Source organism: Trachypithecus francoisi, unplaced genomic scaffold (genome assembly GCF_009764315.1).
Source record: "Trachypithecus francoisi isolate TF-2019V2 unplaced genomic scaffold, Tfra_2.0 Lachesis_group10, whole genome shotgun sequence".
Classification (NCBI taxonomy): domain Eukaryota; kingdom Metazoa; phylum Chordata; class Mammalia; order Primates; family Cercopithecidae; genus Trachypithecus; species Trachypithecus francoisi.
Window position 1 is genome coordinate 96,879,189 of NW_022681455.1, and position 14,038 is coordinate 96,893,226.

Consider the following 14,038-nt stretch of genomic DNA (forward strand, 5'->3'; position numbering starts at 1 on the left):
AATATTAAAGCAAAATTTTTTTTAAAAATCTAAGCAAAGTTTGGAAAACCCAAATGACAAACTCAGGAAAACGTATTTGCAACTCACACCACACATAAGAGATTAATATACCCACTATGGTTTGGATGTGGTTCATCCCCGCCAAAACTCATGTTGAAGTTTAAATGCCAGCGCAGCAGTGTTGGGAGGTGGGGCCTAGTAGGGGGTGTTTGGGTCATGGGGGCAGATCTCTCATGAATAGATTAATGCCACCTCTCAGGAGTGAGTTCTCACTCATGCAGGAATGAAGTCGTTCTCAAAAGAGCAGGTTGTTATAAAGTGAGGGCACCCTCAGGCCTTGCCTCTTCACACATGTCCCCTTCTCCTTTGACCTTTTTCTGCCATGTTTTGACCTCACGCATGGCCCTCAACAGAAGTCAAGTGGATGCCAGTGCCATGTTTCTTGTAATTCCCAGCCTACAGATCCATCAGCTAAATCAACTTCTTTATAAATTACCCATTCTCAAGTATTCTGTTACAGAGGCACAAAATGGACTAAGACAGTACCTGATATGTAAACAGACAAATAGTTCACACAAAAAAGAAATGCAAATGGCCCTTAATTAAAACAATGAAAAATGCCCAGTGCTGAACATAATAAATAGCTCCTACAACTCAACAGCGAAAGAAAAAAAATAAATAAATAAACCACTAGTAATACAATTAAAAAATGAGCTAGGAACTTGAATAGAAATTTATCCAAACAAGAAAAACAAATGACCAACAGGTATATAAAAAGATGCTCAATACCACTAGTCATCAGGGAAATGCAAATCAAAACCTCAATGAAGTATCATTTCACCTCTGTCAGGATGACAATTATCCAAAAAAAAAAGACAACAAGTGTTACCAAGGATGTAGAGAAATTGGAACCCTTGTACACTGCTGATTAGAATTCAAAATGGTGCAGCCACTACAGAAAACAATTTAGAAGTTCCTCAAAAAATTAAAAATAGAACTACCATATGATCCAGCAATCTCACTTCTGGGTATTTATCCAAACAAACTGAAGTCAAGACCCTGAAGACCTATTAGCACTCCCACGTTCATCACCACACTATTTACAATAACCAAGATGTGCAAAAAACATAAATGTTCATCAACAGGTGAATGGATAAAGAAAATTGAGTACATATAAACAATGGAACACTATTCAGTCTTAAAAGAGAGGGAAATTCTGCAATATGTGACAACATGGATGAACTCTGAGGATGTTACGCTAAGTGAAATAAGCCAGTCACAGAAGGACAAATATTATATATTTGCATGGAGTATCTAAAATAGTCAAATTCATAAAATCAAAGAGTAGAACGACAGCTGAAAAAGGGGAAGAAGAAATGGGAATTTGCTTACCAATAGTTTCAATTAAGCAAGAAGAATCAGCTCTAAAGATGTGCTGTACAACACTGCACCTATAGTCAATGATAATGTATTATACTTAAAAATGTGTTAAGAAGGTAGATCTCATGCTGTGGTCTTACCACAATAAAATAAAATTCAAAAAAATAAAAATTAAAACTAAGAGACCATTTCTCATCCACTGGAGTATGCCAACACACTCCCCTGGTGAGGCTGAAGAGAAACAGGCAATTCTCATACATTGTATGGGAATACAAAATGATGTAACACCTACGGAGAATTTGACAAGATCTTGCAAAATTCTGTATGCATGTATCATTTACTGCAGTAATCCCATTTGTTAATAAGCCTTTTTCTCAAAGGTATCCTGGCAAAAATAAAAAAAGATTTACATAACAAAACTATTCATTAAAGCATTATCTACAGTAGCAAAAGAACAAATCCAAATAGAGGAAACTGGCTGAAAAACAGTCAGAAAATGGAGTAGCTGTAAAGACAAATGAGATGTATTTCTCTATACCATGGTGGAAAAATCTCCAAGATATATTTTAAATGTAAAAAGCAAGGTGGAAAAAAAAAAAAAAAAAAAAAAGCAAGGTGGAGGCCGGACGCAGTGGCTCACATCTGTAATCCCAGCACTTTGGGAGGCTAAGGTGGGAGGATCAGTAGATCCCATGAGTTCAAGACCAGCCCAGGCAACATAGTGAGACCCTGTCTCTACAAAAAAATAAAAAATTAGCCGGGCTGGTGGCTCATGCCTATAGTCCCAGCTACTCACTAGGCTGAGGTGGGACAATCCCTTGAGCCCAGGCGGTCAAGGCTGCAGTGAGCTGTGACTGCATCACCACATTCCAGCCTAGGTGACAGAGCAAGACTCTTGTCTGAAAAAAAAAAAAAAAAAGCAAGGTGGAGAAAAAGATGTATACATACTATGACTTAATCTAAGATATGAAGAGGTGTGTGTGTATATATCTGTGTGTATATACTTAAATATTCAACTGGTTATTGTTTGGACAAACGGAGGCAAGATGGCGTAGTTCCGGGTTCTTCACCGTCAACTTTCCCGCGCCAGGGAAAGACACGGGTCTGCTGCGCAGGCGCAACCCAACCTCCCACGGGGAAGAACCAGAAGCCGCCTAGCCACGCCTACCGACCCGCCCCCGACCCGCCTATGTCCCGCCCACTGCCCTCCCACTCCCGGGCCCAGGACATAAAAGCCACCCCCAGCGGGCACGTGGTGCAAACTTCCTTGGCCCCTCCTCGTATGCGGGACCCAGGAACCTCGTGGGAGAACGCCAGAGCGAACTTCCTCGGCCCCTCCTCCTGCGCGGGACCCAGGAACCTCGCCCGAGAATGCCGGAGCAAACTTCCTCGGCCCCACCTCCTGCGTGGGACCCAGGAACCTCGCCCGAGAGCGCTGGAGCAAACTTCCTTGGCCCCAGCTTCTGTGCAGACCTGGGAACCTCGCCCGAGAACGCCGGAGCGACTTCGTCGGCCTCCACCACCGGAGGCCAGTGAACCTCGCCCCTCCCTCACATTGGTTTGTAAATAAAGTTTATTTTTTGCCTTGCCTACTTGCCTTTTCTCTGGCATTTGCTCTGGGGGTCGCATTAAAGCAAATCAGCTGGTGCCGAAACCCAGGAGGGAGACCCCTCCTCAGGGCCCCCCAAGGTCCGAGGAGCCTCCTCCTTCCAGGCCCCAGACGGACCAGGACTTGGACATCACTTTCCCCACCTCCAAGTCTCCTAGGGGTGAGTACCTTTTGCCTCTCTCTCATATTCCTTGACCAGAAGTCCTGCGCAGGCCCAAGGCTTTTTTTTTCCGGTCACCAGGTGACCCAGGGAAGTTCCCAAAGGCAGAGACGTCTGCCCAAAGGAACTCCATTCCGTTCCGTGGGAGACCCGTCCAGGACGGAGATGTCCGCCTGGAGGTAATCTCCATTCCGTTCCATGGGAGACCCGTCCAGGACGGAGACGTCCGCCTGGAGGTAATCTCCATTCCAGCTCCAGGAGCCTCTCACCGGTCTCTGGTGGCTCCAAAGGACGCTTTGTAGCCAGGTAGAGTTTGGTTTCCGTTTCCGCCTATTGGCGATAGGAAGGCAATGGGAAACCCCCAATCCAAAATACCTAGAGACTCCCCTTTAGGGTGTCTTCTAAAAAACCTCAAAACTTTGCAATTAGAACAAGATCTCAGGTGAAAGCGACTGGTGTTCCTCTCCACTGTGGCGTGGCCACAATATAAATTAGACAATCAGTCTCAATGGCCGCCTGAGGGCACTCTAGACCGTAACATTTTAACCGACCTCAGTAGTTTTTGTCAATGCTTAGGCAAGTGGTCCGAAATTAATTATATACAAGGATTTTGGGCCTTGCGTTCTCGACCGGACCTGTGTGGCCGGTGTTCCTTGGCTCAAGTCATGTTGGCTAGGGACGCAGGCCTAACAGAGTCCGAAAAAGAGGAGTCATCTTTCCTGTCTGAGTTGCCCGAAGACCTTACTTCCCCGCCCTCCCTTCCACTCCCGCCGTATACCCCACCTCCCCCTCCCGCTTCGGCCCCACCTCCTCTTTTGGCTCCACCTCCCCCTCCCGCTCTGGCGGTTGTTCCACCTCCCTCCTCAGCCCCTCCCACCATTGTTGAGACTACACTTTCCTCCGACCCCTCGGCACTTCCGCCTGGTCATCTTAGCTCGCCTATCTCTGCCCATACCCGTTCTAAAGATTGCCTAACTGCCCCCGCTCCTACTCCCACCCTATCTAACCCCCCTGCGGTCTTAGCACCCTTGCGTGAAGTGGCCGGAGCAGAGGGCGTAGTTAGAGTTCATGTTCCCTTCTCACTAGCAGATCTTTCAAAGATTGAAAAACGCTTAGGAGATTTTTCTGCCAACCCTACAATTTATACCAAAGAATTTAGATACCTTTGCCAGGCCTATGATTTAACCTGGCATGATCTCCAGGTTATTCTTACCTCTACTCTAAACCCTGAGGAGCAAGAGCGCATCCTAGTGGCCGCCAGGCAGCATGCCAACCAATTACACTTAACAGACCCTGCGTTCCCACTAGGGGAACAAGCAGTCCCCTCTATAGACCCAGACTGGAACTATCAAGTAGGCCAGCCAGGCCGCCGAAGACAAGATATAATGACTCAATGTCTTCTGGCTGGTATGCAGGCGCCCTCAAATAAGGTAGTAAATTTCAATAAACTAAAAGAAATTATTCAAGGTCCGGATGAGAACCCAGCCACATTTTTAAACAGGCTAACTGAGGCTTTAATTCAATACACTCGGTTAGACCCAGCTTCCCCAGCCGGGGCCACTATTCTAGCATCATATTTTATTTCACAGTCGGCCTCGGATATTCGGAAAAAACTCCAAACGGCAGAGGATGGACCTCAAACTCCTATTCAAGACCTAGTCAAGTTGGCCTTCAAGGTCTATAATTCAAGGGAGGAAACGGCTGAGGCCCAACGACAGGCCCGCCTAAAGCAGAAGGTACAGCTCCAGACTCAAGCCTTAGTTGCTGCTTTGCAGCCTAGCCATAATCCAAAACTGGAGAGCAAAATCCCCGGAGGCTCAAAGACAATAAAAGGGGCTTGCTATAAATGCGGTAACCCAGGGCATTGGGCTAATAGATGTCCCCAGAGTCCCCAACCGTCTGAGCCAGTGCGGCCGTGCTACAAGTGTGGAGTAGCTGGACACTGGGCTAAAAACTGTCCTAACCCTCGTCTGCCAACAACTCCTTGTCCAGTATGCCATGAAGAAGGGCACTGGAAGTCTGACTGCCCCACCCTGAAAACGGGCATGGTGCCTCAACGTGATGTCCCTTCTCAGGACCCTGGGAGCTCCTTCCAGCTCTTACATCTGGATGACGACTGAAGGTGCCGGGACTCGGGGACCCCCATCACCCTCGCCGAGCCGCAAGTAACTCTCCTGGTAGCGGGTAAGACAATTAATTTTTTAATCGACAGCGGGGCTACCTACTCTGTTTTGCCGTCTTTCGAAGGGCCTAGCCTTCCCTCCAATATTTCTGTTGTAGGAGTCAATGGCTCCCCGTCCAGCCCTCGAAAAACCCCACCCCTTAATTGCTGCCTGGCCAACAGCTATTTTGCACACTCGTTCCTCATTATCCCCTCATGCCCCACTCCCCTACTGGGCCGAGATGTTTTAAGTCAACTGAAAGCCTGTATCTCCATCCCTACTAGCGCCCCCCATCCTACCTGCCATCTGCTTCTAGTATTGACTAACTCAAATGACTCCAACAATCCTACTAACCCTTTCCCCGATTTCCCCATTCCTATCGACCCTCAAGTGTGGGACACCTCCACTCCTGTCGTGGCGGACCATCATCCACCAATACTTATAAAACTTAAGAAACCATCTCAGTTTCCAACCCGCCCACAGTTCTCTCTCTCTCCACAGCACTTACAAGGACTAAAACCAATCATTACTAGGTTACTCAGCCAACACATCCTCATCCCCATTCATTCTCCCTGTAACACCCCAATCCTACCTGTAAAGAAGGCAGATGGAACTTTTCGGTTAGTGCAGGATCTTCGTCTTATCAACGAAGCTGTTTGTCCCACCCATCCGGTAGTTCCCAACCCCTATAGGCTTCTTTCTCTCATTCCACCTAATACAACACACTTTACTGTACTGGACCTAAAAGATACATTTTTCACTATTCCCCTGCACCCAGATTGTCAGTTTCTTTTTGCTTTTACATGGAAAGACCCAGACACCCATACCTCCACCCAACTGACATGGACAGTGCTTTCCCCAAGGGTTCCGAGACAGCCCCCATTTCTTTGGGCAGGCCCTAGCAAAAGACTTAGCCTCCTGTCCTCTTACCAATAGTAAAATTCTCCAATATGTAGATGACCTTTTACTCTGTAGTCCCACGGGACAGGACTCTCTTTTAGACACTGCCATCCTCCTTAATCATCTAGGATCCAAAGGTTACTGAATATCCAAACACAAAGCTCAACTCGCACAACAATGTGTCATATATTTAGGTATTGAGATCACTCCTACGACGCACTCACTTACTACAGACCGCTTAACTCTAATACAAAATCTTTCTCCTCCTCAAGACGCTAGGGAAATTCAATCCTTCCTAGGCCTAGTAGGATTTTTCAGACACTGGATTCCTAATTTCGAAATCTTGGCTAAGCCTCTATATGCAGCTGTCAAGGAGACTCCCCAAGGACCTTTGTCTAACCCAAAGTTAATCTATAAACATTTCACTCACCTGAAAAACTGCCTTCTCTCACATCCTACTCTCTCACTCCCAAACTTCCAACGCCCCTTCCAGCTTTTCACAGATGAAAGACAAAAAGTTGCAGTGGGTCTTTTAGCCCAATCTATAGGCGCCACCTACCGCCCCGTGGCATATCTATCTAAACAATTAGACCCCACCGTACAAGAGTGGCAGCCCTGTCTTCGGGCCCTGGCAGCAGCAGCCTGTCTAACCCAAGAAGCAAAGAAACTCATTAGGGGTGGTAACCTAACAGTCTTCTCTACTCACCGCCTTCAAGATCTTATTGCCCACAGAAGTATTAGCCATCTAACCCCGTCCAGACTCCAACTCTTTCACCTCTTATTCATAGAAGACTCCACCATTGCCCTAGGAGTCTGTTCCTCTCTGAATCCAGCAACCCTACTTCCTGACCCTCTCAAGCAACCTAGTACTGAACACTCCTGTCCAGAACTTTTAGAGGCCCAACCACCTAGTCACTTACATTTACATGACCAGCCATTGGAAGGCTCACAGTTAACCCTATTTGTAGATGGCAGTTCTTTTTAAATTCTCTAGGAAACAGACAGGCAGGATACGCGGTAGTTACATCTTCTGCTGTCCTAGAAGCTAAGCCTTTACCACAAGGAACAACATCACAGCAGGCAGAACTTATCGCACTAACTAGGGCTCTCCTCCTATCCAGAGGAAAAACGGTAAACATATACACGGACTCCAAGTATGCCTTCTTGATTGCACACACCCACTCTGTCATCTGGAAAGAGAGAGGGTTCCTAACCACGAGTGGTACCCCTATAGTCAACAAAAAACAGACACTCAAACAGCTAGACGCTTTATCAGCGCCTTCCAGAGCAGCCATCATACACTGTAAAGGTCATCAGACTCCATCTAACTCGGTGGCGGCTGGCAATAACTTTGCCGACACCACTGCCAAGTCAGTAGCCGGATTCTCCACTCCCACGCTTCCCTCTATTTGTTTTCTATCTCCTCAATATACCCCTACTTATACCCAAGAGGAAAAGACCAAACTATTACAAGATTCAACAGCCAAACTAGCCGCAGACAACTGAATTTACCTCAATAATAAATTAGTTATTCCTGAAACTCAACTCCACACCATTCTAAAAGACATACATAATTCCCTACACATAGGACCCAAAGCTTTATATAACCTCCTAAGCCCCCTCATTCACTGCCCCACACTCATGGAACACCTAATTATAATCAACCAACAGTGTTCCACATGTCTCAAGCCAAACCCTCAAGGCGCATTGCGCAACCCCCATCCGAGCCATCAACTCAGAGGGCACCAACCAGGTGAAGATTGGCAAATTGACTTTACCCACATGCCAAGGCATAAAAAATTCAAATATCTCTTAACCCTCGTTGATACTTTTTCAGGATGGATAGAAGCCTATCCTACTACAGGAGAAACCGCCAATATAGTTGCCTCCATACTCACTGAACACATTATTCCTAGGTTTGGCCTCCCGCTCACTCTTCAGTCTGACAACGGCCCAGCATTCATCTCCAAGGTAGTCCAACAGGTGGCAGCCCTCCTACACATCACCTGGAAACTCCACATCCCTTATAGACCTCAGTCTTCTGGTAAAGTAGAGAAGGCCAATGGGCTCATTAAGCAGCAACTCACCAAACTCTCCCTCGAGACTCGACAATCGTGGGTAACTCTCCTTCCCCTGGCCCTAACCTGGCTGCGAGCAGCCCCACAGAGTCCAACAGGCCTCAGTCCGTTTGAATTAGTTTACGGCCGGCCCCTCACCCTCCAGCAGTTACCCACACTTTCTTCCCCGCTGGCAACTTATCTCCCATACCTCACCCTCTTGAGACAACTCCTGAGACAACATGCAGAACTAGCACACCCCTCTCCAACAGACACCTATAGCCCACATCTCTCTCTCAGCCCAGGAGACCAAGTATACTTAAAAGATTCCAAGCCAAAGATCTTCAGCCTAGGTGGAAAGGCCCCTATACTGTCCTCCTATCCACATACACAGCAGCCAAACTTCTAGGACACACGCCCTGGGTCCATATATCACAATTTAAAAAGGCCCCCACAGAAGACAATCAGTGGACATCTACTAGACTTACCCCTACCCGTCTCAAATTCACCAAACTCTCTCAACCACCACACGTTCCCTGACCCCTTGCGCTTATCCCGATTTCTTGCCATACTCTATATAAACATAACAGAATTCCAATATCTTACCCCAGATCCCTACTTGCCTCCAGATAATAGCCCATCACAGTGGTTCTCCCACTTACCTTTATAGAACATCTTCAGTGACAAGGTGTACCCTGTGATTACACTGAAGATGAAGTACTATTTCATACTTATATTACTATCTTTTTCTTGCATTTCAATCTCTATTACTAACCCAACTTTCATATGGAGATTCTCTATAGTTGAAACTTGGTCACACAAAAATAAACAGCACTCACAGCTACAAGGCACTGCTGACTGCCCCCCTTCAGGCTGCCAACCCCATCTTACTATAAATTTCACCCTATCGTGTTGCAGTGCGGCCGGAGCTAAGGCTCTCTGCTTCCTGCACGATCAGACACTTTACAATTGTAAGACTTACTGGAAACAGAAGAACCTAGGATGCCCTTATATTTATTGTAAGATCCATTATGCAACCTTGAGACAGACGAAACCCACTGCTCTCTTCACCATTGCGAATCAACGAACCCCCCTTCAATACCAATTAAATATCAAGGACCCATGGGACCCCCGATGGGCAGACAGAGTCAAAGGTGGACTCTACACAGGCTACACAATCCTTAGTTCATATCCCATGGCTACTCTCCTGATAAAAAGAACACTTGTGCAGCAAAAATCCCTTCCTCAAAACATACAAGCCCTACAGAATTTAACCTTAGCCATACAAGCACAAGAACAGGCCTTATAAGATCAATTACACTCCTCCAATAAGGACCCCTTCTCATGGTTAAAACTAGTCCGTCAAGGGTTAAACCTAACATGGGCAGCCAACCTAACAAATCTCTCCCACTGTTTCCTCTGTGTGGCCCTTGAAAGAGCCCCCTTAGTGGCAGTCCCCTTACCTACTGCTTTCAGGGCTACAACTAACTCCATAGGCACCTCCCAAAAACCGTTCTTACTCCAAGTCCCACTATACCAAAGCCCAGAAAGTCCAATTCTTCCTTTCTGCTACTCTACCCCAAACACCTCCTGGTGTAACTATACCCAGCCACCCACTAAGACCCAGACGGCTCCCATCGGAGGTTATTTCTGGTGCAACAAAACCCTCTTCAAGGTCCTTAATCACACATCCATTGGTCAATCCCTTTGTGTCCCAGTGTCCCTAGTACCTAGTTTAACCTTATATAGCAAAGCAGAAGTGGCTGAACTCGTCATACAATTTAACCCTCCTCCTAATGATCTCCAAAAACGGGCTGTCTTCCTTCCCCTAGTCATCGGAGTCTCCCTGGCCGCCTCCTTAGTGGCGTCAGGGCTTGGAACTGGGGCACTTGCCCACTCGGTACAGTCTACCCAATCTCTAGCAGCTCAAATCCGAGAGGCCATAGAGGCTTCAGCTGAAAGCCTGGCCTCTCTGCAGCGTCAAATTACCTCAGTGGCCCAGGTAGCAGCACAAAATAGGCAAGCATTAGATTTACTTACTGCCGAAAAAGGAGGAACATGTCTCTTCTTAGGAAAAGAATGCTGCTATTACGTAAACGAGTCAGGCCTAGTAGACACTAACATCCAAACCCTAAACAGGATTAAAGCAGAATTAAAAACCTACAATACCCCCTTCACCCCCGGACCACCGGTATGGCTGCTGCCCGTAATACAGCAGATGCTCCCGTTCCTAATTCCCATACTAATCCTCCATTTTGTCTTAAGTCTCGCTCCTGTTTTAATCAAATTTCTCCGAGCCAAAGGTCAAGAGATCACGCGCATCACCTTCAACCAGATGCTTCTTCATCCGTACGTCCAAATACCAACCATAGACCCCAACCTTAACAACGTCTCTTAACAGCAGGAAGTAGCCAGACAGACCACGCCACCCCTTATCACTATTATCAATAAAAGGTTGGACTGTTTGGACAAACGGAGGCAAGATGGCGCAGTTCTGGGTTCTTCACCGTCAACTTTCCCGCGCCAGGGAAAGACATGGGTCGGTTGCGCAGGCGTAACCCGACCTCCGATGGGGAAGAACTGGAACCCGCCTAGCCACGCCTACCGACACGCCCCCGACCCACCTATGTCCTGCCCACTGCCCTCCCACTCCCGGGCCCAGGACATAAAAGCCGCTCCCGGCGGGCGCACAGTGCAGACTTCCTTGGCCCCTCCTCGTATGCGGGACCCGGGAACCTCGTCCAAGAACGCTGGAGCGAACTTCCTCGGCCCCTCCTCCTGTGCGGGACCCAGGAACCTCGCCCGAGCGCGCCGGAGCGAACTTCCTCGGCCCCTCCTCTTGCGCGGGACCCAGGAACCTCGCCCGAGAGCGCCGGAGCGAACTTCCTTGGCCCCAGCTTCTGTGCGGACCTGGGAACCTCGCCCGAGAACGCCGGAGCGACTTCATCGGCCTCCACCCCCGGAGGCCAGTGAACCTCGCCCCTCCCTCACATTGGTTTGTAAATAAAGTTTATTTTTTGCCTTGCCTACTTGCCTTTTCTCTGGCATTTGCTCTGGGGGTTGCATTAAAGCCAATCAGTTATTTATAAAAGGGAGAGAACAGAAAGAAGGTCACAGGAATGGAAAGTTAGACTTTTCTATGCATGCCTGTCTTATAGATCTAACTTTAGAATCACAAAAAGGTTTTAGTAAATATGTAGTAAAATTAAACCTAAAAGGTAAAAATGCCAATCCTCCAAAACTGAGAGCAAAATAAAACAAGGGACCTAACTCTGTATCAAATCTGTGGCATAACCAAAAGAGAAAAAATCTCAAATGATTTTAAGATACAGTAATTTCACTGAAACTCCCTGCTGGGATATGCCCTAAAGGCACAAAAAAATAACACTCAGCAATCATATTGTTGATAACAACTTGGCTAATATTCTTAAATGTTGTGTCTGTGCTGTAAAATGAAGCAAATAAATAGTTATGTTGATACTGACTGAAGCCATGATATTCCCCCACTTTTTTAAAAGAGATCTTGCTCTGTAATCCCAGGCTGGAGTGCAGTGTCATGATAATAGCTCACTGCAGCCTCAAACTCCTAGGTTCCAGAGATCTTCTTACCTCTGCCTCCTGAGTAACTAGGACTACAGGCATGCACCACCATGCCCAGCTAATTTTTTTTTTTTTTTTCTCAGAGACTGGGTCTTGCTATGTTGCCTAAGCTGGTCTTGAATCCCTGGGCTCAAGTGATCCCCTCACCTTGGCCTTGCAAAGTGCTGGGATTACAAGCGTAAACTACTGTGCCCAGCCTGAAGCCATGATTTTCAATGTGAGAGAGAAGAGATGCAATAATAAAATCAAAGTTAAGAGCCTACATTCATAAATTTGAATGGTAAATAGTATGAACTCATATTTTCTCATGGAAAAAAAAATTTCCTAGCTCTATTCACTGAAAAGGCCTAAAAACAATAATAAACCCAGTAGCAATGAACACCTTTAGTGGTCAGACCATGATCTCTAAATACCATTTCTCATGTAAAAGAACCAGGACTGGAGAGAAATAGCTGGTTCCATATTTAGACTGGGCATGTACCAGATAAGCCTAAAACATTTCATCATACAAGAAAACAAAGAACCAACCAAATTAATGGGACCATGTCCAAAGGCAACTGTATCCAACCTAAAGAGACTTCCATAGACCCACAGACTGGAAAATCTAGCCACAAAAAATAATAATAACTGATATAAATTGAAACACATTAAATATGTTCAAATACATGGGTATATAAGGACTTAAAAATCTCACTGGTCACTTAGTGCATGCTGGAGACCAACGCATTATTTTAAAGCCATTAAATAAAGCTGATAAAGAACCTGTCTTTCCTGTACAAACTGTACCTCAGGGAACCAAGTAATTCATTAATTCATGAGGGAACATTATTTTTCATAGAAGTAGTTCAACTAACATATGAAGAAAATAACAGAATTAGAATATCACTATTTTGCAAACCCCAAAAGAAATAATGAATCTAGGCAATGATCATCAATGGCTGATAATATCATAAAAAGAAACAATCAGAAATTGTATGCTTCCTCATGGAAGTAAACAACACTACTCAGGAAATATTCTTGCCAAAATTTGAAATTGAATCTAATCAAGCCTCCAGATCCACCACTATCCCTTCTACACAGGGGACAGAAGAATAATACTTAACATTACCACAAGGATACAGCCAGCAAAATCCAAAATGGGACCTCACAGGAAAGGGAGAGAAGAGACTGAGTGGGCAAGCAAAAGTGTGGATTAAAAGATTTCCAACCAAATCCAATGTATGGTCTTTGATCTGGATCTTGATTTGAACAAGCCAACTTAAAACACACATGTCCACATTTATAAGACAACTGGGAACATCTAAACAGATGAGATATTTGTAATATTAAACAATTATTGTACATTTTTCTAAGTGTGATATGGCATTGTGGTTTTTATACATACGTGTGTATATATACATATATATGTGTGTGTGTGTATATATATATATATAATATTGAAAGGCCCTTTGTCTGAAATAGTTGTGGCTAGAATTACACAATGTCCAAAATTTGCCTCAAAATTATCTAGTGCCTGGGAGGGAAAGAAGGTGAGTGTAGAGATGAAAAAAGATCAGTCTTTAGCTGATAACTGTTGAAGCTGGATGGGTGGTATATATGAAATCATTACATTCAAGTACTTTTGTATGTGTTTGAAATTTCCAATAATACAATTATCTTAAAAACCATTTACCTCTGAGCAAAACCATTATAATTATTTGCCAATAATTCAGGCCTCTCAGAAAAAACACAAGCAGCACTCTGGGTGAACTCTTGCCCCTAATATATACATATAAATTTCATCTATGATTTGTTAGCTATTTTACTGAATTTTTTTCAGTACATTTTATTGGCAAGGTAAATTTGGCATCCTAGCAAGCACCAAGGAAGACCTGCACATACTTAACTTTTTTATTGTAAAATGTTACATATTCAGAAAAATTCACAGAATACTTAACGAAGTCAAACAAGACATCAGACAGGAAGTTTCCCAATGTGTTTTTTCTGAACATAGTCTCTCCTTCTCTGGGAGAAAATACTATCTTATATGATAATCTATTCCCTGAATTTATTTATATTTTTATTTATTGCATGTTTCCCAAACTATAGTTTACTCTTTTCTCTAACTATACACACGGATACATTTTATAGTCTTTTAAGTCTGTCTTCTTTCAGTGTGTACTATGCTTAT

At 45.1% G+C, this 14,038-nt stretch overlaps 1 protein-coding gene across 1 annotated transcript in view; it reads right to left on the reverse strand.

Moving 5' to 3' along the window:
• BBS2 (Bardet-Biedl syndrome 2) overlaps window positions 1–14,038 on the reverse strand; it is a 46,603-nt gene that overhangs the window by 6,601 nt on the left and 25,964 nt on the right. The window lies entirely within an intron of this gene.